Genomic DNA, 25,547 nt, shown 5'->3' on the forward strand with positions numbered 1-25,547 from the left:
CATTTTGGGATTTCATGGTTTCGTTGAATACATCTGTATCTTAAGCCATGGTATTTAAGGTAATCCTGTTCCCTTTCCTGCAGTTAAGAGGGGACATCTGGGGCACATGTACAAGATGTGTTCTGCTTTCAGGGATGAGAAAATAGAGAGACCATGTTGAGAAAAGATAGCTACTAAGCTGAGGTGCTCATGAAACCTGGAAAGAGGCTCATTTATCTCATGGCCACACATGGAACCATATGCATTAAGGAATTCACTATAAATGGAGATACTGAAATGGTGACATAGTCTGAACAGACAGAAACAAATCTGTAGATGATCCTTGATAGTGTAATGGGGGCTTTGCTGTATATGCTCAAATCACCTAATATAGAGGCACCTGCTTCTGAGAAAAAAAGATATCCTGTGTTCCACTATACAAGTGGGAATAGCTTCCTTTGATTGACTGTGTAGCCAGAACAAGCTGCGTCTTGTTTAGAGGGTTTCAGGTACAAGTCTATTCTTATTTATTTTTTTTGGTCAGGTTAAATGGATGAGAATGGGTGAATTTAATTCAGGTGATCACTACATATAATCCTATGGGCAAGAATCCTTTAGAAGAAATGGAATAGCCCTCATAGTCAATAAAAGGGTGAGAAAAGTAGTACTGAGGTATAATCTCAAAAATGACAGAATGATATCTACTTGAATCCAAAGCAAAGTATTCAGCATCACGGTAATGCAAGTCTATGTTCCAACCACTGATGCTGAAGAGGCCAAAGTTGATCAGTTCTATGAAGACCTACAACATCTTCCATAAATAGCACCTTAAAAAAAGATATTACATTCATCACAGAGGATTGAAATGTTAAAGTAGGAAATCAAAAGATAATTAGAATAACAGGCAAGTTTGGCCTTGGAGTACAAAATCAAGAAGGATAGAGACTAATAGAGTTTTGTCAAGATAACTCGCTGCTCATAGCAAACACTCTTTTTCAACAACCCAAAAGGTGACTCTACACATGGACATCATCAGATGGTCAACATTGAAATAAGATTGATTATATACTTTGCAGCCAAAGGTGGAGAAACTCTATACAGTCAGTCAAGACAAGACCTGGAGCTGACTGTGGCTCAGATCATGAGCTTCTTATTGCAAAATTTGGACTTAAATTGAAGAAACTAGGGAAAACCATCAGACTATATAGGTATGACCTAAATAACATCCATTATGAATATGAAATGGAGGTGATGAATAGGGATATAATATGATATGATATGATATGATGTGATGGGATGGGATGAGATGGGATGTGATGCAATATAATATAATATAATACAACTTAATACAACTTAATATAATATAGGATTAGATCTGATAGATAGAGTGCCTGAATTACATAGGAGGCAGTGACAGCAACAAAAAAATTCCAAAGAAAAAGAAGAATGAGAAAGCAAAATGACTGTCGGATGAGACTTTACAAACAGCTGAGGAAAGAAGAAAAGGGAAAGGAAAAAGGGAAAGATATATCCAACTGAATGTAGAATACCAGAGAATAGCAAGGAGAAAGAAATTTTCTTAAATGAACAAAGCAAAGAAAAAGAAAAAAGCAACAGAATGGGAATGACAAGAGATCTCTTCAAGAAAAATTAGATATATCAATGGAACATTTCATGCAAAAATGGCCATGATGAAAGAAAAAAATTGTAGAGACTTAAAAACAGAAGAGATTAAGAAGAGGTGGCAAGAATATACAGGAGAACTGTGTAAGAAAAATGTTAACATAACCAATAACCATGATGGTATGGTTAATGATTTAGAGCCAGACAACCTGGAGAATGAAGTCAAATGGGCCTTAAGAAGCATTGCTAACAATAAGGCTAATGGAGGTAGTGGAATTCCAGCTGAGCTATTTAAAATTCTAAAAGCTGATGATGTTCAAGTGCTGCACTCAATATACTGGTAATTAAGGAAAACTCAACAGTGGCCATTGGACTGGAAAAGATGGGTTTATATCCCAATCCTAAAAAGGGCAATGCCAAAGAATGTTCAAATTACCAAACAATTGCACTCATTTCACATACCATCAAGGTTATGCTTAAGATTCTGCAATATAGGTTTTAGCAGTATATGAACTGAGAATTACCAGAAGTTCAGGCTGGTTTTTGAAGAGGCAGAGGAACTAGAGACCAAATTGCCAACATTCACTAGATTATGGGGAAAGCAAGGGAATTTCTGAAAAACATCTACTTCTGCTTCATTGACTACATTAAAGCCTTTGTGTGAATCACAACAAAATGTGGCAAGTCCTCAAAAAGATGGGAATATCAGATCATTTTACTTGTCTCCCTAGAAACTTGTATGTGAACCAAAACGCAACAGTTAAAACTGAACATGGAACAACTGACTGGTTTAAGATCGGAAAAAGAGTATGAAAAGGCTGTATATTGTCTTCTTATTTATTTAACTTGTATGCAAAATACATCATGCAAAATGCCAGACTAGATGAATCAAAAGCCAGAATTAAGGTTCCTGGGAGAAATATCAACAATCTCAGATATACAAATCATACCACTCTGATGGAAGAAAATGAAGAAGAATTAAGAAGCCTCTTGATGAGTGAGGGTGAAAGAGGAGAGAATAAAGCTGACTTAAAGCTTAAAGGAGCTAAGATCTTGGCAACTGGTTCCATCATTTCCTGGCAAAAAGGGGGAGAAAAAAATGGAAGCAGTGTCAGATTTTCTATTCTTGGGCTCAAAGGTCACTGCAGACAGTGACTGCAGCCGTGATATGAAAAGATGTTTGATGCTTGGAAGTAAAGCTTTGACAAATCTGGACAGCATGCTAAATGGCAGAGACATCACCTTGCCAAAAAAGGTCTGTATAGTGAAAGCTATGGTTTTTCCAGAGCAATGTATGGCTATGAGAGTTGGACTATACAAAAAGATGAGCACTACAGAATCTATGTTTTTGAATTGTGGTGCTGGAGAAAACTTTTGAGAGTACCTTGGACAGCAAGGAGATCAAATCAGTCAATACTTAAAGAAATCAATTCAGATTGTTCACTGAAAGATCTAATTCTGAAGCTGAAGTTTAAATACTTTGGCCACATGATGAGAAGACAGGATTCAATGGAAAAGACCTTAATGTTGGGAAAGATTGAAGGCAAAAAGAAAAGTGGATGGCAGAAGATGACATGGATAGATGGCATCACGGAAGCAACAAACATGAGCTTGGACAGACTTCAGGAGATAGTGGAGGGTAGAAGGGCCTGGAGTGCTATAGTCCACAGGGCCACAAAGAGTTGGACATAATTGAATGTCTGAACAACAACAAAAACCCTGCCTTTATATAGTAACTTTTCATGAGCTTCTAAATATGTTTTAAAAACATCACCCTTGATTGTGCAGCAAAGAAAGGAACACACTTGGTTGTTAAATTCACTTTGGTCAAGGCCATATGGCCTGCTAGTCACTGCTCTTCATGAAAGTGGTACAGTACATGAAGTACCTTGATCCACAGCTTCTATTTTTTTTTTCTGAGTACATATTAAGATGCAAAGGGCCAACCTTTTTTTTTTTTTTAGCAAGTATCTCCTACCTTTCTATTTTACTCTCTTTCCTTCTAGTGACATCCCTCACTCCTGCCTTTAGCCATTTGATTTCATCATTTGCCCTTTGACTGAAATCCATTCATGTCAATGGCATTACTGGTGTTAATTGTTGCATTATATTGTTAATTATTACAATATAAGCTTTTAAAATGTCTAGTTACAGCATAAAAAGTTTTACTTTCTTTTGGAGGAATTCTAGGTAATATTGACCAGTGGTTCATTACCAGAAGAACTTGCCACCAATCAGGTCAGGTTATTTTCAAAATCTTTTTTCTCTCCTGTATGTAATATTGTCTAAGGACAGCTTAGGAAAGTTCAAAAGATTGATAGAGAAACATAGAATAATTTCTCTTCCTCAGGCAAATTGTCCAATCTTGCTCAAGTTGCTTGCCACTGCATCAGAACTCTTAGGTTAATTTTAATTTTAATTGAGTCTTGGTAAAGGGAAAAAGATGGAGAGATCCTAACACAGAGAAAAGAACATGACTGAACAGGATGCAGTGAACAATGATCACCAAGACTGGGCTACCTTGATGAATCTTCCATGGGTCACCTATGGAAGTTGGAAGTGGGGCGATAAGAATCAGGAGACAAGGAAAAGTACCAATATTTTTTAGCAATTTAGAGGGATAGCATGGTACAGTGGATAAAAGCTGGCTTTGAAATGAGGAAGGCTTGGCTTATTGTCCAGCCTCTGACATATACTGGCTCTGAGCAAATCCCTTGCCCTCAGGGTTCCCAGGCATCTCTAAAACCAAAGCTAGGAGGGCAGTTACATTCTAGGAGTTTCTTCACCAGGAATTCTCCACATGCAAGTGTCAAACAATCAGTCTGCAACACTCCCCAGTGCAGCCCAAATAAGATTAAAATGTAACTGGAAAATACAAAATAAATAATAATGCAAGAAAACATAGATAAATTCCATTTATAATTAAGTCAATACATGACCTGCAAGGGTTATTATGTATACTTTAGTGGTCCCATTTCTATTAGAGTTTGATACCAGTGCTTTATTTTGATGAAATCACAGGTCCTGACAATGGAAGAAATAAAGAAAAGAAAAAAAGTGGTTTAGAGAGATGATAGTATTAATGATAAATTGATTAATTAATTAATTAAAATGGCATCAGCAACATTTGGTAGGTTTGGAGAAAAAAATAAGGAATTTGGTATTTTTCTAGACAGCCATGAGATGCCCAGGCACTTCCATAAGTATGACAACTGGAGATAAGAGGGAAGGAGACAGAGATGTAGATCTAGAAATCAACAAATTAGAGTTAATCTACTTCTCTCAAATGGGAAATACAGCCTTATCTCTTGCCAACTGGATCATTGAGTATTGGCTTTCAACATTCCTATGAAAAGGTAAAAGTATCATTCTCAAGTTTCAGGTGGAGAAGTTGCCAGTCAGAAACGGGAAATCACCTTGACAAGTGTCTTATTTCTCTGTATGGAGCTGAAAGCAATGCTAGGGTGACGATGCCTGGCCAGATCTGTGATCATTTGACTGAATGACATGATCTTATTGCTTTCATGTGGCATAATTTTTTTTTTCACTTTGCATTTAACCAAAAATAAGGTTTCTTTCCCCTAATAAACTTCATTTAAGATAATAAAACACTTTCAATTCTAATATGCCATCTGGGAACATTTAACCAAGCTCAAATAGCAGTGGGCCATATTCACATATTCCTCTGCACCCCACAGAGTAGATCTGAGCATGAAATTCCTTTTTTTACTTAATAATCATAATGTCATGTAATTAGATAGCACCTTCCTAATGAGGAACTCAGAGTACTTCATGAAAAGCTTACCATTAAACTTTCCCATATCTTGGTGATTTTTGTTTTCTTTTGAGGAAACAGAGGCACAAATGGAATAGAATGTCAATTCAACAAGAATTTATTAATCACCTATGAGGTAGTGACAGGTAGGAGGCCCATATTATAGTAGGTAGTCAGTTTCGAAGTCAGGAAGATCCAGGTTCAAGTCTCATCTCTGAGACATACTGGCTCTCACTTGTCCAATAACACTGAGCAAGTTACTTAATCTCTAAGTGCCCCATGAAGTTCTTCAAGACTCTTTAAGTTGCAGAGCAGTTAAAAGTCTGTATTTGTTGAAGAAAGTTCCTTACTCTAATGAAATTTCAAGTCTGTTCCACATAGGGCAGCTAGGTAGCACAGTAGATAGAGCACCCTGCTTGGAGTCATGAAGACCTATGTTCAAATCCAACCTCACACATTTACTAGCTGTGTGATCCTGGGCAAATCACTTAACTGTTTGCCTCAGTTTCCTCATCTGTAAAATGGGGATAATAATGGCACCTACCTCTAGGGTTGTTATGAGAATCAAATGAGTTAATAATTGTAAAGGGCTTAGCAAGTGCCTGGCATATAGTAAGTGCTATAGAAATGTTAGCTATTATTTTTATTATTATGTAAGAGGTATTTTCCCACATGGCAAGTCAGTGGCAGAATTGGGAGTATCTCTCTGTATTTCCCATTTTCAGTTCTCAAGCTTTGTTTTAGAAATGGAGCCTTTTTGTTTCTTACAGTGGCCATAGACAACAGCTAAATTGTGAGAAGACAGCCAGTATTGAGTGGCAGGGAGAAGGATTTTAAATTAAATGTCACTTCTATAGCCTCCCCGTTTCTGAAGTTGAAGCAAGCAGGCATGGAAAATTGATGAGATTTTTTTTCTGTCCTCATCTGGATTTGTTTTCTATTTGGGTGGTATGGGGCACATAGCATCCAAGGCTGACTTGTTTTAAGGATTCGATGACCACTTGGATTAATTTCTTTCAGAATTGCCCGAATCCAGTGACCGGAACAACTTTATACGTAGGCATCTTCACTTTATTCCTGCAACTGCATAGGAACAAAGCATAGAGGCATTGGTTAGAGACTGCGGATGCTTCTTTGTTGGGACAGGATTCTTCTCCACAGTCTGGAGAATTTTCTGGAAACTTGCCCTTTTTTGATTAGGGGATTCTTTTCTGACTATGTTTCATCCTCTCTTCTCCAATGAATTTTCTGCATCTTCCAAAAATGAACACTATGTGAAAAATAACTTTGAATGCTGAGGAGGTGAATGAAAATTGGGTTCTTGTGTTGGAAGGACTAGTAGGAAATACAATCTTGAAGGCAAGTAGGAAAACCACAGAGAAAAGCTCTACAAATGTAACCATGTCTTTTTTTTTTTTAAAGGGATGTTTTCTCCTCTTGAAGAAAGAGAATAGCTTGATACTGTAGAGTCAAAGAGCTACTACTGCCCCTATTCATTTAAAGAGAGGTATTTTTTTTTTTCTTGTGCTGGTTGCAATGAGTTTGCTTAGTTAAGGCAGAATATGCAGTATCCTTCTGAAAATAAGCTGTTTCCTGAAGCAGTGAGGGCCCTGTCGCTGGAGGTGTTCAGAGAGAATAGAAAACTTGCTGAGGATGTTGCAGAGGGAATTTATCAGACTAAATGACCACTTAAGTCCGTTGCAACTCTGAGAGTCTAGGAGTCTCTGAGAATTTCCTATTACAAAGCTACATAGTGTCCTGGGTACACATATCTATCTTGGGCATGCATTATATACTCTGACTTTTGGGTGTCATTTAAGTAGCTAAAAAAAATTATAAATTTATCTTAAACTCTACCCTATAAATTAGTGTACCATTGGAAGTAAATGCTCTTAACAAAGATGACTTGGAGAATAAGTAAGATGATCATATTTCCATTAGAAAAAATGAATGTGCCAGGTTAATATCGCTCCTACTTAAGATAGATCCTCTTCTGTTACTAACTTCATTCTTAAAGGCCTGACTCAATACTACATCTTAAAATATTGGATGGACTATGGACTAATTTTGTTGTTGCTGTTGTTGCTGTTAATGTAGGGTTTTCCCAGTGTAGAAACTCCCTCCAGCTATTCAGATCAGCAACTTGATTATAACTTGAAGTATTAGAGAATTACTTAACGTATTGAAAGGTTGCCTTTACTTGCCCATAGTAACACAGCCGGTATGTGCCAGAGGCAGGATTTGAACCCAGGCGTTCCTGACTCCAAGGTCAACCCTTTACCCTCCGTGTCATAATACTTTTCAATCAATCGATTGATAAACATTTATTAAGTGTTTACTATGTGCCAGGCACTGTGCTGAGTGTTGGAGATACAAAAAGAGGCAAAAGACAGCTCCTGCCCTTGAGAAATTTACAATCTAATGGAAGAGACAATATGCAAACAAATATATACCAAGCAAACTATATATAAGATGAATAGGGAATAGCTAATCAAAGGAAAGGACAGCTGGGTGGTACAGTTGATAGAGTGCTGGGCCTGTAGTCAAGAACACTCCTTTTCCTGAGTTCAAATCTGTCTTTAGGTGCTTCCCAACTGTGTGACTCTGGGCAAGTCACTTAACCCTGTTTTTCTCAGTTTCCTCATCTGTAAAATGATCTGGAGAAGGAAATGACAAATCACTCTAGTATCTTTTGCAAATGGAATCATGGAGAATTAGACAGGACTGAAACAACTGAACTACAAAAAACAGAGGGAAGGCACAGAATTAAGAGGGGTTAGGAAAGGTTTCTTGTAAAAGATGGGATTTTAGTTGGGACCTTTCATTATATGCATGTCTATAAGATTAGTGGGGGAAGGGTCAATTATTTACTGGAAAGCAATTAGAGAAGACTGTCTTTATTTAATATATATGTACATATATTTAATGTAAATATTTGTATACTAAAAATGGAGTCCTTGACTAGGCATTGTCCATTTGTACAATTTCTATAAAAACAGACAAAATAAATAAAAGTCAAATAATTTTATGAGTTTTGAAAAGTAAAAATTACTTTGTTTTAATTTAAAACTTTTTTCACATTTTCATTTTTTTTATTAACACGGTTAACAGAGGCAATTCTGTACTCAACCTTGTTTCATTGAGGAAATGATATAGACATAATAGGAGCACAATTTTAAGGAAAATTTCTAGTCCCAAAATCAGATCAAAGGGACTCATTCAATAAGCAACTGAGCTTAGGTTTATCCTCAGAAGCTTGGGGGTTTGTATATTACTGATGCATGCTTTGTATATTACCTCATATATTGTGTCATAGAAGTTCAGAAAATGATACTTTTTAAAAAGATAGTGTCAGAACATATTGTACCATGGGATTGAATTTGACTGAAAAGACCATATTACCCAGTATTGGTCAAGGGTTTGTAGCTTTTTGCAGAACTTGATGCATGTGTAGTACTTCTTTAATCTAAATTTCCAGTATCTTTTTTAAAAGGTCAACTCATTTTTGATTCCATCTACCAAATAAGTTTGTTATCTGCTATTCTTTCCTGATAGGATACAACCAGGTCATATTTTTAAGGTTATACTTCAAGGTATCCTTATTCAATTAAATAAGCACTTGTTGAATTGTTCAAGTGATTCTTTTCCCCATACTGTTAGAAGTTCCCCCTTCTGTTTTGTAGTACAAGAGTTACTTGTGTAATAGGCATAGCCAACATGGGAAAAGGCTACATTTCCCAGGATGCCTGGCCACAGAACATAGTCAATCATTGGGAAGAAACAAGGACTTCATTTTTTTATAAAGCGTAGAACGCAAGGGATAATTTGAGTAGAATTTTGGGGAAGACAGAGGAAATGAAGATCTACTAGGTCTATGACCCTGTGAGATAGTGAAGATATCCAAGAACAAGTAACTGCAATTGCATGTTTTGTTTTATTTTTGTTGGACATTATACAGTGTCTCCTAATATCCTGGCTATGGAAAAACTGTTCAACAGTGATAATGACAGGGATCTCTGAATAGTATCTGGCAAATAAGCTCAGAACTGCAAAGAAACAGATGATTAGCCAAACATAAATCTGAACCTTTGCTGAGCTCTTTAGCTCTGGGTCCCATTCAGGAGTATAGTCAGACTTTGCCTATGCCTTTATATCAAAGCTATTAGTTTTGTTAGCACTTAAGTTCCAAACTACTCTGGGGGGGATGGGAATGAAACTAGGCTCATTTTGGAATATGGATGAGATTATTTTTCAAATCACTATTAATTTCTGTCAATGAAATGTTTTGTCATTTCAATGTAGAGCAAAAGTGGGCCAAAAAGATAAAAATATTACTCAGAACTCCCAATGATTTGAACCTGAGTCAATGAGAGTCCAGAATAGCTCAGAATATCCTTGAGTATTCTACTGTCATCCTTCCAGGACCTCGTAATTGTGATACCGTTAGATGTGGATTATAGTATATTAGTATGGATTATGGAGTTACTTGATGTAATTATGATATATCTACAGTAGATTTCTTTTAGGCAGACAGAAGATGGTTACTACTTTAAGTATTTAGAACCTACATGTAGCTGTGAATGATAAATTGGTACCACATTCCAGCACCTTGCTATGTTATGATAGGAAGAACACTGGAGTAGAATTCAGAAGAGCTGAGTTGCAGCTCTATCTCTTTCCAACTGTGTGAACTTGGGTAAGCCACAATCTCTCTAGGCTCCCATTTCTTCATCTGTAAAAGTTAAATCAGATTACTTGTATTATCTATTGTTCAGGGTTGTTGTAAAACACAAAGCATTGTTATGATGGGGAATGCTGCTGTTACTTCTATTTCTTTGTTAATTAGAGCATCACTGGGAAATTCGAGGCCTCTGCAGCTAAGATTTATTGACTATTTTCAAATCATTTCTGCCTAGATCTATCTGCTCTGAAAAAATATATAAGATGTAACTTTCTATAAGATGTAACCCTGTTGAGGTTTGGGACTACATAGATTTTTATCTTTGTATGTGCCACCTGCTTAGCAACTAGGTGATGTAGATGCCAATTCCAATTTTCGTGGCTCCCAATCGGAATTGGAATCTGCCTCAGATTTTTATTAGCTGTGTGATCCTGAGCCTCAGTTTCTTCATCCTTAAAATGGATAATAATAATAATACCTATTTCCCAGAGTTGTTTTGAGGCTCAAATAAGACAATAATGTAAAGCACTTGCAATCTTTTCCTTTGTTCAGAGTACCATTGAGAGGCAGAGTATTGTAGTATACTGGGTCTCAAACTTTTTGGTTTGAGTACTCCTTTTACACACTTAAAAATTATTGTGAAGACTCCAAAGAGCTTTTGTTTATGTGTGTTATATCTATTGATATTTGCCATATTAGAAATTAAAACATCTCAGTATTATTATGAAAATAATTTTAACCCCACAGAACCCCTGAAAGGGTTTCAGGGACCTCCAGGGGTCCCCAGACCACTTTAAGAGAATGAATGGCTACTTTAGTGGTTCTAGTTCTAGACTTGGAGTCAGGAACATCTGGATTTGAATCCTGTGTTGAACACCAACAATGTGATTCTGGGCAAATCACTCATGTTCTCTGAACATTGGCTTCCTCTTCTGTAAAGTTAGGAAAATAATACATATACTGTTGATCTCCTGGGCTTGTGGTGAAACTCAAATGTCATAGGGTATATAAAGGGCTTTTAAATCTTTTTTTTTCTTTTTTTAAAATATTAATTTATTTTTAATTTTCAACAATCACTTCCATATGTTTTTGAGTTTTTAATTTTTCTCCCCCTCCCTCCCCCACTCCCTCCCCAAGACAGTGTGCAATCTGATATAGGCTATACATATATATTCCTATTAAATGTATTTTCACATTAGTCATGTTGTAAGAAAGAATTAGAACCAATAGGAGGAACCACAAGAAAGAGGAAACAAAACAAAACAGAAGAGAAAAAAGAGCAAATAGTAGGCTTCAATCTGCATTCTAATTGCATAGTTCTTTCTATCCACAGTTCCTCATTTTCCATCATGAGACTAGATGTCTTAGATCCTTGCATTGCTGAGAAGGGCTAAGTCTATCAAAGTTAGTAATCACACAACATGGCTGTTACTGTGTACAACATTCTCCATTCTCCTGGTTCTGCTCACTTCACTTAGCATCAGTCCATACAAGTCTTTCCAGGTTTTTCTGAAGTCCACCTGCTCATCATTTCTTATAGCATAATAGTAATGTATTCCATTACTTTCATATGCCACAACTTGTTCAGCCATTCCTCAGTTAATGGGCATCCCCTACATTTCCAATTCTTTGCCATCACAGAAAGAGCTGCTATAAATATTTTTGTACATGTGGGTCCTTTTCCCATTTTAATGATCTCTTTGGGATACAGCCCTAGAAGTGCTATTGCTGGGTCAAAGGGTATATGTAGTGCTTTTAATGCTTAAAGCATTATATAAAGGCTATCTCTTACCGTTATTATATTAGATGCTTAATAAATGTTTGCTGGATCAAATTGTACCTCTTGTTTGGGACTTAATTTTATGTTGCCCTGACTGCTTTGTTATTTAACTTTTTTAGGAGTGTACATTTTGTGTCTCCAAACAGACTGGAAGCCACTTCCGAAAGGAACTTATGTCTTACTCTTTTTTGAACCCACCATAGCAACCAGCATGGTGCCTTGCACGCAGTGGATGTTCAACAATTGCATTTTCAATGAAAGAAAATCTTTATGTGTAGTTCCTTGGCACAGGCTGATAAATAGTTCACTTTCATTCTATTTAAAAACATTGTTGAGCCACCTGTCATGTGCAAAGCCCTGTGCTAGGTGCCAGGGAAACAAAGATGGTGCCAGCACAGACCATGGTCTACAATTAAATTGATCCACATGAGTTTAGTCATCTTCAGGCTGAGTACCAGGGAAATTATGCCAAGTGGCTTTTGTTTTTGGTGTTAAAGGCAGCACACATAATGGACAGGGCACTGGATTTGTAGTCAGGAACCTCTGATTTCAAATCCTCCCTCGTTGTTACTGTTCAGTCATTTCAGTCATGTTTGACTCTTTGTGAGTGACTCCATTGGGGGTTTCCTTGGCAGAGATAATGGAATGGTTTGCCATTTCCTTCTCCAGCTCATATTACAGATGAAGAAATTGAGGCAAACAGGGTTAAATGACTTGCCCAGGGTCACACAGCTAGTAAGCATTTGAGGCCATATTTAAACACAGGAAGATAAGTCTTCCTGACTTCAGTCTGGCACTCTATCCACTGCACCATCTAGCTGCCCACAATTCTGCCTCAGACACTTACTAGTTGTATGACTCTGGGCAAGTCATATATCTCTTTTCAGCCTCAGTCATTCCCCATCCATAAAATGGGGATAATAATAACACCTAACTCAAAAAATTGTTATGAGGATCAACTGAGATAATACATCTGGTCCAACTTTCTCATTTTAGAGATGAGGAAAGTGATTTGCCCAAGGCCACATAACTTGTAAGTGAGGAAGCAAGGATTTGTTCTCCAGTCCTCTTTCAAAACTCCATTAGGTTGGCTATCAAAAGACAATCCATTGCTTGACTTACTGGAGTCTTCCCAACTTGCTAGATAGAATATGTTGGTGCTTATGCTCTACTAGCATAGAAAGAAGGGAATAAGCATTTATGGAGTGCCTACTATGTGCCAGGCACTGTGCTAAGTGCTTTACAAATATTATTTCACCAACTGCCTTCAAGAACTCAGGATTATCCCCATACTATGATGAAACATGGTAGAAAGATCTTGATGGGAAGGATAAGAAACATACAAATCCTGGAAGCAATTGTGAGAAAAGAATAGAATATATTTGAAAGATATAAAGAAAAATCCTCTATAAGGATCATTTTTTCAAAGTAGTCTTCTCCTGAGTGTTGTTCTTCCCTGTTCCCTGCTTCCCCACCCCTACCGCAGTCTTTCTACCCAATGGCTTCTAGATCAATGCAGCATCAGTTCTGAGTGCCCTAAGAAATTCATTGAAATGGAGGTAACTCCTTTTAACTCTAACGTTTTGCCCTTTCTCATTACCAGGGTCATTTCTGTATAGAATTATGAGGAAAGTAAAGCTGGATTTATTGGAGATTTGAGGGCTCTCCTCTGTCCTTTTGGGCTCCCATTCCCATTCCTGGAGCCTTTCATTCATTCCTCCAATATCTAGTCTGTATTTCAGTTTTACAGAGTCTTGTTCTGTCTAGGCAATCTGAGGCATAATAAGACTGAGACCAGAGATGACATGTGCCAAGTGTATCAAACCACTATTATCATCCTCACACTCTTGTGGAGAGAATCCAGCACCCTGTTCACAAGAGCCCTGAAAATGGCAGCACCCCTCAGACCATTAGTTTGGCCTGCTTCTTTCTTAGCCCAACCCTCCAAAGCCATCGTTTAGGGAATAACCTTTATGGATAGCCCTTGTCATCATCAACTGCTGAGTGAACACTGCCAATGACAGGCAGGTCACCCCAAGAGCCCTGGTAATCACAGCACTGTTCAGAACTCCAGTCTGCAGCCAGCCATTATACAGGGGAGCAACTCTCTATGGAGAAGGGACTTGCCATCCCTTCCACCACCAACACCAACTGCCAATTATCTGCCAATACTGGGGCAAGTGAACCAGCCTAGCTGAAGCAGGAAGGTGCTGTGAGAGTCAGACAGGGGGCAGCATGTGGCAGAAGGGTCAGACTACTACAGCCAACTCACTCACCACTTCCCTTTGGATTCCTGTGGATACAGACCAATCCCTGCAGCCATCTTTCAGGGTAGCAACCCATGAGGAGGTGCAGCTTCACAGTTGCTTCTGTGGGTGATGTAGCCCCTCCCTTCTTAGCGGTCATAGCCATGAAAGAGCCGGCAAAGAAAGTTCTTGTTACCAATGTTTTTGACACTGTCAAATGTCAGAAACATATATAGTCTTATCTATGGAAATGAGACTAAAAAGATACATTATCATCTGCTTTGCCACTGTATCCTAAGGACCAACCAGGTCTTTCCATCTCACTTGAAGCCAAAACCTGTGATCTCTGTTTTCACCCTCTGGTTAGAGTGTGAGCTCCTCAAGAGTAAGCACTATCTTGCTTTGCTCTTTCTTATTTCCAGCATTTAGCCCAGTGCTTTGTACATAGTAAGTGTTTTATGAGTACTTTCTTATTCATTCATTCATTCTTTGAAAGATTGCTACCTAGTTTTAAAGGACCAAAAAAACCAGGCTAAGTAATACAAGGTCAGCTTGTTTATGGGAAAATCAGACAAAATAATAAAGTTTTACTAGATAATCTCTTATGGTCTTTTCTAATATTAAATCTTATATAAACTTATAAGATGAAGCTCACAGAGTTACCTTGATTCCCTGCCTCTCTCTCTCTGTCTCTCTCTCTCTCTCACACACACACACACACACACACACACACACACACACATACACACACACTCTTTGTCTTCTGCGTCTGTCTCTCTTTCTAAACAAATCATTCTCTTTGCAAGGCCTCTAAAAGTGGAATTTGCTACCTTGAGAGGGCAATGAGTTCCCTGAGACTGGAGATCTTCCAGTGGAAGCTGGGTGATCCATTTATTGGGGATATTGTATGTGGGATTCCCAATTTAGGCATGGGGTAGATTAGAAGAAAGAAGTTAGGTAGTGCAGGGGTGGGCCTGGTGTCAGGAAGACTCATCTCCCTGAGTTCATTTTAAATCTGGCCTCAGACATTTACTAGCTATGTGACCCTGGGCAAGTCACTTAACTCTATTTGCCTCAGTTTCCTTATCCGTAAAATGAGCTAGAGAAGGAAACAGCAAATCACTCTAGTATCTTTGTCAAGAGAACCCCAAATAGGATCATGAAAATGACTAAAATAGCTCAATAACAAAAGATTAGAAGATGCCTAAGAGCCCTTCCATCTCAGGGATCCTATCACTATATATAGGTAATACACAGTTGTTTATAATCCTCTGTTCATCAACAACCTGATTATGCAGCAAAGAAACAAAGTAGAGAACCTATACTGTGATATGCAATCTAAGAAATTAAGAATCTAAAGAAATATGAATAGGGAGCCGTGCAAGAGACGCGAATATAAGGATTAAAAAAAAAAGTCAGAGCACTATGGGCTATAATGATTTTTTTGGTTATAATTTTAGAAAAGATCAGGGGCAGCTAGGTGGCACAGTGGATAGAGCACTGGCCCTGGATTCAGGAGGACCTGAGTTCAAATCTAGCCTCAGACACATAATACTTACTAGCTGTGTGACCCTGGGCAAGTCATTTAACCCCATTGCCTAGCCAATAAAAAAAAAAAAAAGAATTTTAGAAAAGATCTATATGCTTCTTGTAGTCTTTGACCTTGGCTACTTTAGGATTATGTGAGCCCGAAGTAATAGTAGAGGGATCTGTTAGTAATGAGGCCTACTACTCACAGCTATGCTCAAGATTGACTCCACTGTACCTTTTCTTATCCCAGGAAGGAATATGTCATAAGTGTGGATCAAAGTACCATACTTTGTACTATTTGCTATGGCCTAACCTCTTAGGTTTAGGGAATATGAGAAGAAAATGGAAATCTTAAATAGGGGACTTATCTCTTCATATTTTTTTTTTGTTTTATTGGCAGAGAATGGGTCCAGACCTGGGATTTCATCATACAGGAAAATAGTGATGAGGAAATTCTGTCTGTCCATGCATGTCAGCAATATTTCCACCCCCTGGATTTACTTAGGGCATCGAAAAGCTAAGAGACTTGCTTAGGGACACATGGTCACTATTTGTTGGAGGTGAGACTTGATCTTGGGTCTTCTTGATTCCCAGGCTGACTCTTAGTCTACTAGACCAGGTTGCATCTTCTTTACAGGAGCAAATTACACTAACAGAAAGGCCTTTCAAGGCAACCTATGTCCCACTCCTTTCATACAGAGTAAGACTAGAGTCACCTTAAACTTGGTTTTTGCCATATTCCAGAGTCAGGATAAATTGATAGAGACTCTATGCCCAGGCCCTCACTCTCTCTAATCCCAATGGAAAGCAATACCTGTTAATCTCTCAGCTGATCTGCCTTAAGGTTTCACCCTCTCTTAGGGTAAAATCTTGAATTTTTTTCTAGGAGATTCTTGAAGATGGAAGCATCTTTAAGAACTTTCTGAGACACTCTAATGATATAAATGACTTCCTTCCCTGTTTATAATTCGAATATTACATTTGTTTTTCTCCAAGGGAAAAGTTAACAATGTAGACACTGATGCTGGACTGAACTTCAAAATCTAAGAAAACAAACAAATTGATAAATGTGAGGTTTTGGGCTTTTTACCATCATAGACAATTTGTCACAAATTTCACACAGTGTGCCTTTAGATATGCTTAGCAATATCATGCCTGATTGGAACTGTATACTACATGCATGGATGAATAGCTTTTGTTTATTTTAAGCATTTAATTTTAGTGGAGAATTGATGGAAGGATATAGACAAGAGTTACACAGTATGAGAAGGCATGGATAGGTTGCTATCTACATTAATGGAGGGAGGTCCCATACTGATGAGATAACAGAGCAATTGATACTGAAGTGATATTAGTGCTGCAAAACAATAATAATTTATTAAGCACCTACTATGTACCAGGCACTGTGCCAAGCAGTAGGGATAAAAAAAGAGGCAAGTCTCTGCCCTCAAGGAGCTTACAACCTAATAGATGATGTTTGTCCAGAGAAAAGGAATATGGCATGATAGATATTAGGACTCATAAATGCCTAAGTAAAATGAAAGGCTAAGTGTGCTTCATTTGTCCATCCATTCATCCAAAAGCATTTATTAAGGACCTACTATTTGCCAGGGACTATGTTAGGCATTGAGGATGTGAATAGGGAAAAAAAGTAATCCCTGTCTTCAAGAAGCTCGTAGTCTTCTGGGGACAAAAACACCCAGAAAAAAATACATTCATACATACATTCACATAAATGTGTGTATGTGTACATGTGTATATATATATGTGTGTGTGTACATATATGTGTATGTATATATACACATACATGTATATGTGTGTGTATAAACTTTCACCAGGGTTACATTCCTAGAAAATGGTGCGAAAGTAAAAAATGTGAATGTTGATACATTGAACCCATGAGAAATAGGGGGTTAAGTTCCTGCTACCACCAAACACTGTAATCTTTCACTTTCAGAGGTTGCTGAAAATATACTTTTTCTGTACACCATTCTTTAAAGCAAAACATTAATTCTGATATCATGCACTTTCCCTGACATGGTAAACACAAAACAACCCATAAAATTCAGGGGAGAGGACCAGCAATGCCAGGCAGAATGGGGAGGAGCAAAGGTAGTGATATCAGAAGAACCCCAAGGTAAAAAAGGAAAAGGGTCAACCTGCCGTTTCTAGTCTTCCTTTCAGCTCTGTGGTTGAACTGTTCTCCATGAAAAACATCTGCCTTAAGGTGAGTCCTGGGACCTCTTTCTGAGCTCAGAGCCCCACTTGGACCAGCTTAGCCTGGCCTGGCCCGGTTTGACAGATGCAGTTGCGGGGGGGGGGGGCAGGCTGCCCCTTGCAGCCCAGGCTCACTTGACCACATTAATGCCAGCGAGAGGGCAGGAGTGACCATCATCTCATTTACCCACAAACTTAGCCGTTTTTCCATGTTTTCAGTTCCCTCATCACACTTGAAAGGTTACTTTAGCACTTTCTGGAGTAGATTCACAAACACTTTTAAGAAAACTTTCTTCTTTTTTGCTGATATAAACTTGGGCTCATTGGGCCTCTAATTTTTTCTCTACTGCACATAACCAGTAATATGCACAGTTGCCAATGGAAAAGAGAAAATGAAGTTACTAATAAAACCAAGCAAATGCTTGAAGTTGCAAAACTTAAACTGGAAAAAAGTTGAGAACTGACTATAATTAACAGAGAGAAGGCACTAGAATCAAAAGAAATTGGGAAAGGCTTTCTGTTGAAGGTAGGATTTTAGGTGGGACTTGAAGGAGGCTGGGGAAGTCAGAAGGTAGAAATGAGGAAGCAGAGCGTTCCAGGTGTGGTGGACAGTTAGAGAAAATGCCTGCAGTAGAGACATAAAGTTTCTTGTTAATGGAAGGGCAAAGGAGGCCTGTGTCACTGGATCAAGGAGTATATGGGGGGATATAAATGTAAGAAGACCAGAAAGGTGGGGGTGGGACTAGGTTATTAATGGCTATGAACAACAAACAGATGATTTTGTATTTGATCCTGGGGGTGAATGGAATCCAGTAGAGTTCATTGAGTTCGTGGAGGGTGACATGGTCAAAACAACACTTTGGTTGGGGTTTAGAGTAGTTGGAAGGTAAGTGACCCCACGGGCCATCTCTTCTACCTGCATGATGGCCTATAAAAAGCAAAAAAAATAACAAAACAAAAAACCAAGACAAAATCAAACAAACAAAAACTTTCCAAGAAGGAATGTGAGAGCCAGTGCTACTTTTGAGAATTTGCCATTGCCACTTAAGTCACTACCATATAGTTTTGCGGTTAATTGTTCTCCAATCCTTTCACGCCCCGGTATCCTCTACTCCTAGTGTGGCCAGGAACAACTCAGCTCAACTCCCAATGCTGTTGGAACCTTGCTTCACCAAGCATCCTAGAACTCCACCCCCATCTGCCAGCTACAGCAAGATTCTTAGCTGAGAGAGTGGGGAGATGGGGAGCCATGGGAGATTTGAGGAATCACTGTGGTAAGCGGTACAGTGAGTTAATTAGGGAGGGATAGAAGGATTGTCTAGTAACGATGAAGGCCCACTGGAGATTATATAACACAAATTTGTAGTAGACTTTTTCATCACAGTTTAAAGTCTTGCCCCAATGCTTCATTACGACATGGGCATTGACCCTGGGTCCTCAAAGACCATTTCAGAGAACAAGCTCTAGTAAACTCTTTTTAGCTGAGGATCAGCCTGTCTCAGTTTAAGAAGGTTCATAAACAGAGGGTTGGACACCAGCTGATGACATTTTACTTTTTCTTTTTGCCACACAGCAACTCATTAACCATATCATGGAGTCACAGAATTTGAGAGCTGGAAGACATCTCAGTGCCCATTAAATCCACTAAAGGAAAGCCCACCATGTCAAGCCCAAAACATCCAACCTCTGCTTGTAGCCCTTCAAGGAGAGGAAACCACTACCTTTGGAAGAAACTCCTTCTACCTCTAGAGAGTTTTTATTGCTTGGAAACATTTTCTGTCATAAAACCTACATTGACTTCTTTGCAAATTTCACTCTTTGTCCTTGATTCAGTCCTCTGGAACCAAAGAGAGCAAATCTAATTCTTCTCCACATGACATTTCTCCTCCTTCAAGTACTTGGACACATAACTAACATGCCATCTTCCCCACCTCCCCCAAATCTTCGTTCTCCAGACAAACTGTGCCCAATTCCTAAGGAGAAATGGAGAGCTTTTGATCCATATTGGGGGTGGAATTATCAATTTGAAAGTCAGGAATCTTTTTTATGTTAAAGTGGCATCCTTCACCTTCACAGCTTAAAAGAAATTCTTTTTTAATTCAAATTTCTTCTATTAAAATAATATTCTTAGGAGCTATAGCTTTATCTCCCCTTGCCAAATCATTTCTCTGCCATATTTTCTGCAATGAAGTCCAGAAACATTTATTTTAAATTAATGTACCAAAGCATTAAACTGTGCACTCAACTAAAGTGAACTTATACATTCAAATAAATGCATATTCAAAGCAAATTTGACATCCCCTAAATCTATTTACCCTAGAGTATAGTGCAATCCTCTATATAATGTGAAATAGAAAGAACTATAAAGCTTGAGGTTGTGTATATGCCACTGTCCCTCTGAAGTTGGTAGTAAACAGTGAGGAAAAGAAGTAGAGAAGAAGTATTTTATTTATTGGGATCTTTCCAAGCCAATTTTAAGTGAAATGATTATTTAAGATATTTTTATTGTTAATGAAAATGAGGGGAATGACAAGTGAATTCTGATCATTCCAGTTAGTAAGATGGCAACAGAAGGAGCCCAGTGGGTCTGCCCACCCCCATTGTTAATTAATCACATTCTCCAGGGTATAATGCACCCCGGGCATAAAGCCCCAGAGATGGATCGTAGAGGTTTGAATTGTTCTCTGTGTGCCTATCTAATGATCACACATTCATATACACCCAGCAGGGGGGAACCTCCTAGGAAAAGATAACTTTTCTTCTACTTAATTAATGACTGCCAAGTTTTTTAAATGCCCCCAAAGGATTAATATGATTACTTATCAATAATAAATATTAATCAGAGGTTTGGTGTGGTTAAGTATGATTCAAGTTGGGGTAGACTAGATGACAACGTCAATTCTTTCTCAGCTCAGTCCTCATATGGGGGGAAGTGGCATTCATTATCTTCATAGCTTAAGAGCAATTAAATTTTTTCTCAATTAAAAAATGTATTTTCCTTCCTCCCACCTTCACCACCCCCATTAAAAAAGCAGAACTTTATAACAAATATGCATAGTTATTTGAGGGAATAGCTAGATAAATTATCATATAAAATGTAATGCTATAAAGGACATATGAAGGAAGATGTCTCCTGCATCCAGAGAAAGAACTGATTGATAGAAATATGTATAGAACGATTTTACATATATATATATATGTACATACATATATACACACACATATATATATATATGTCTGTGTGTATACACATATTTTTGTGTCTAATGGTAACCATCTCTAGGGTAGGGGGGAGGAAAAAAGAAAAAAAAAAGAAATTTGCGTGATAACTTTATTATATATTTAAAAGGAATACAAGTTGCACATAATAGATTTGCAGTTTCATGTGAAATTATCTTTATGATACTATGTTATGGAAATGCTTATTTTATTCCATAAATTAAAAATAAAATATAGCTGTGTGACCCTGGGCAAGTCACTTAACCCCACTTGCCTCACCAAAAAGCAAATAAAAATAAAATTAAAAAGAGGTTAAAATGTAATAGAATACTATTACGCCAAGAGAAATTATGAAAGGGACAATTTCAGATAAACCTAGAAAAACTTGAATGAATATGTAGAGCGAAATGAGTGGAACCAGAAAAACAATTTATACTTTGGCTCCAACATTATTGAGACAATCAACATTGCAAGACTTAAAAACTCTGTTGCAATGCCCAACCACAATTCCAGAGGACTGACAGAGTGTAATTCTTTAATTGCATTTGGCAATGTGGGTATTTCCAAAGCCACTTTCCTCAACATGTCAACCTTCTTCTGCATTGCATTGTATCTCACATTTGACTCACATCAACAAATTAGCCCGAATCCACAACTGATTCTAGAACAAGTTCAAAGCATTGCAAAGCTGATTTTGAATGGTCAGAAGGGTACACATAAGCTGAATATTATCTTGGAAAGTTCTTAGCTTGCAGAAAAAAACAAACAAAAATACACCTACTTTTGATGCCCTGGAAACTTTCAAACTGTTAAATGGAATTTTACCCAATTCTCCTGAAGAATTCCCCTTTTATTCAAGGATAAACATGAACAAACTGATGCGGAAGAGTCATATCCTCAAGAAACCACCATAATGGGCACCAGAAGACATCTGCAGTATCATTATCACCATGCTGTAAATTCTTTTATGAGGAGATGATTCTTAAAGTTTCACCCGGGGCTTGTCTTGCTTGGAAGTTACATTGCTACTTGGAAGACAGCTGTGGTGACATAACTCCAATTGTGATACTTCCTTGATAAGAAATCTTTATTGACTTCCTTGATTAAAAAAACAAAACAAAACAAAAAACAAAACCTTTGATGGCTCCACATTGCCTGCAAAATAGCATTTAAACACTTTCATATGATCTTTAAGGCCCTGACGTGGCTCTCAGGTGCCCAACTCAATTTATCTTTAGTTATTGTATCTTATGATACTTTAAGCTCTAGTCAACTGCACACTAGTGCTCAAATATGCCCACCTTCCTTTTTTCCCTCCTTCCTGCTTCTCTCTCTTGTTCTTCCCTCCCTTTCTCCCTCACTCTCTCCCTTCTCCTGTCTCCCTTCTTCCTTCCCTCCCTCCTTCCCTCTCCTTCCTTCCACCTTTCTTCCTTCTTTTTTTCCTTCCTCCCTTCCTTCTCCTTCCCTCCCTCCCTTTTTTTTTCTATCAGCAGATCTTTTTTAATTTTGAAAAAGACTTTTCATCACAGAACAATTCATCATCTTTTACGTCTCTGGGATAAAAATCTTTTAAAGAAACTTTTCTTTTTCATAATATTTTTTATTGAAATCTTCTGTTTTTATGTCACCTTAATTTCCAAATATCTCCCTTTTCTATCCTCTGCCCAGCAAGTCATTTCTTGTAACAAATATTTTTAAAGGAAAGAGGGGGGGAAATGTAGCTCAGCAAAACCAATGAACACATCAATCGTGTCTGACAGTATATAAAATACAGGTATATAAATCTTAAAAAAAAAACAAACAAACCTCAAACACACTAAAAAACACAAAAATCCACTTACGAAGTTTGAGCTCCTTGCTGCTGCAGCTTTGATGACTATTCATCTTGTATTACAATGATGTGCAAATGTATTTTGCAGCTCCAGCTACTATCTTGAAATTAAATTTTACAGAATTACACTGTTAGCAGTAGCCATCAGGGAAACCTCTGATTTACCATCTACTAAATAAAACTGCCATTTCAGGCAGACTTTCTATAATACTACTGCTTAATTACTTTTCAAAGCCTTTCATCACAGAAAAACCATCACCAAAGCTTTCTGGCAATGAGAAATCCATATAATAAGGTTAAATATTTAAAGGTTAAGTGGTCCTTTAGTTTAACATTAACAAGATCCTTCCTATTTCACTATTGAGAGGGGAAGCATCTTATTTTTTGCATAGCACAGAAGTCAAATAGATTTTTTTTTCTTGAGCAGAGTTCAGATTGTCTTCCTGAGCTCAAGCTTAAAAAGAAGTTTCTTCTGAGCAATGCTAAATTAAAGTATTCCTTCCCTCATCTTGGTATTTTTTTTTTTTACAAAATTTTGGTTAATACTATAAATATATTCAGGAAGATGTATGTGCTGTACAATAGGAAAAGCAATAAGGCCCTACTAATGACTCCAGATTAAAAAAAAAAAAGGAAGCCAATTAAAATTTACTTTGAGTTACATTAAGAGGAGCTTTCCTGGTGCGGTACCAAAATGGTCACAAAGGTTAAGAAAATACTCACATCAAAGTACAAACAACCACAATGTTAAAATAGACAAAATCATTGCACTGGAATTACCTTCCTATGCCACTCAAGTGATTTTTTGTCATCATTTCAACAAGGTGTGTTTGACATCTGTGGAAGTCACATGTTGTCTTGGGATGCTGGCCCTGATTACTTCATGGGCATATTTTGGTCACCGTATAATCTGAAAATGGGGCAGTGTTCCATGTCATGTTGAGGCATTCCCAGTGTACTATGTCATTCCAACAATGGAATCAAGCATAGAATTGAAGACAGTCCTCTCACAGAGCTCCAAATGTAGAGTGTAGTGATGAAGTGATACTGGGCATTATCCTAATCATCTTTGACTTCCAGCAAGTGTCTATATCTGCCTCTTCCCTGCCTCTTTCCTGACTTCATGCCTTTGTTATTCTTCTTTATCTCTGTTAAAATGCTATTCATTCTTTGTTTTTTTTTCCATTTAATATTGACATTTTTAATATCTACAGTATTTTTAAATTTAACATCACATATTTATTGTATGCCTTCATTATATAATTTTTTCCTATTGTTTTGGCTAACATCATGACCACTGCTCCTAATTTCTAAAATACTGCTGATTATTTCCTGATAATTGCCCTGGGGGAGGAGTAGGTACAGCCCTTGCTCCTCTCTGATCCTTCAAAGCCATCCTTTGCCATCATCACTCCATACTCTCACCTTATCTGAGATTCACTCCATCTATCTCTATCAGGTTGTCCCAATCCTTGTGGCAGATCTCTACTAGACCCTGTCTTTTCAGTAGCTAGTTCCTGTCCTTAGGATTCAGATTATCAATATGCATGTTGATGACTCTGCAAACACTCTCTTCCTCTCAGTTTACCAACTATGACCTACATCTTCATTTTAATTCAGTCACACATAAGGATGGGCATAATTATGAACTCAGCATCCCTCATAATTGTTACTTCTTACATAATCCAGAACTCTGAAATTCCTCTCTCTAATCACTATCTTTTCATCTCTACCTCTGGCCAACTCCTCCTAGATTTCTTCTTTATCTCACCTTGATGTCTAATTCCAACAGTCCTCCCTGTTCTCCCATTTCATCACCACTAGTTTGACCTCTTGTTCTTCCTTTTTAAAAAATAATGTATTTATTTTTAGTTTTCAACATTCACTTCTATAAGATTTTGAATTTTAAATTTTCTCCCTCCCTCTCTCCTCCCCTCTCCCCATGATGGTGTACAATCTGATATAGGATCTATTTATGCATTCATATTAAACATATTTTCACATTAGTCATAATGTAAAGAAGAATTAGAACCAATGGGAGGAACCATGAGAAAGAAGAAACAAAACAAAATAACAAAAGAAAAGGAGAGCAAATAGTATGCTTCCATCTGCATTCAGACTCCATGAAAAAATATGGTCTGGGATCAAGAAATAAATGAGTTCAAAGGCATGTCAACTAACTAGAAATTCAGGAATACTTTTTAAAAAATTAGTAAGTAACTGGATGTAATGAGTCATGAATACATCACCAAAAAGGTGAAATTGACTATATCTTAACAGACAAGAAATGATGGGTTAAAGATATAACAGTCATTTTAGAGTCAATTATCTGTGTGCAATTTGATCATTGAATGGTTAGAGTAATGGGCAAAATCAACAGCAATTTGTTTTTAAAAAAGAAGGAATAAAGATAAAAGAAGATACTATGAATGATTATCTCAGTTCCAACATGAATTTTTTCTCAAAATTTTTTTGATATCTTTTGTTTGCATGTAACCTGCTCTCCCTTGTTCTTTCCACATCTCAGAGAGCTGTTATAACAAAGAATAAAAAGATGAAAAAAAAAGTTCAGCAAGTTTAACCAACTCATCAATCAAGTCTAACACACCATGCCGTTTTCCACATGCATAGTATTTATTATTACATTATTGTTATTTTATTATTTA

The sequence above is a fragment of the Vombatus ursinus genome, unplaced genomic scaffold, assembly GCF_900497805.2.
Source record: "Vombatus ursinus unplaced genomic scaffold, bare-nosed wombat genome assembly UNPS02000577.1, whole genome shotgun sequence".
Lineage (NCBI taxonomy): Eukaryota > Metazoa > Chordata > Mammalia > Diprotodontia > Vombatidae > Vombatus > Vombatus ursinus.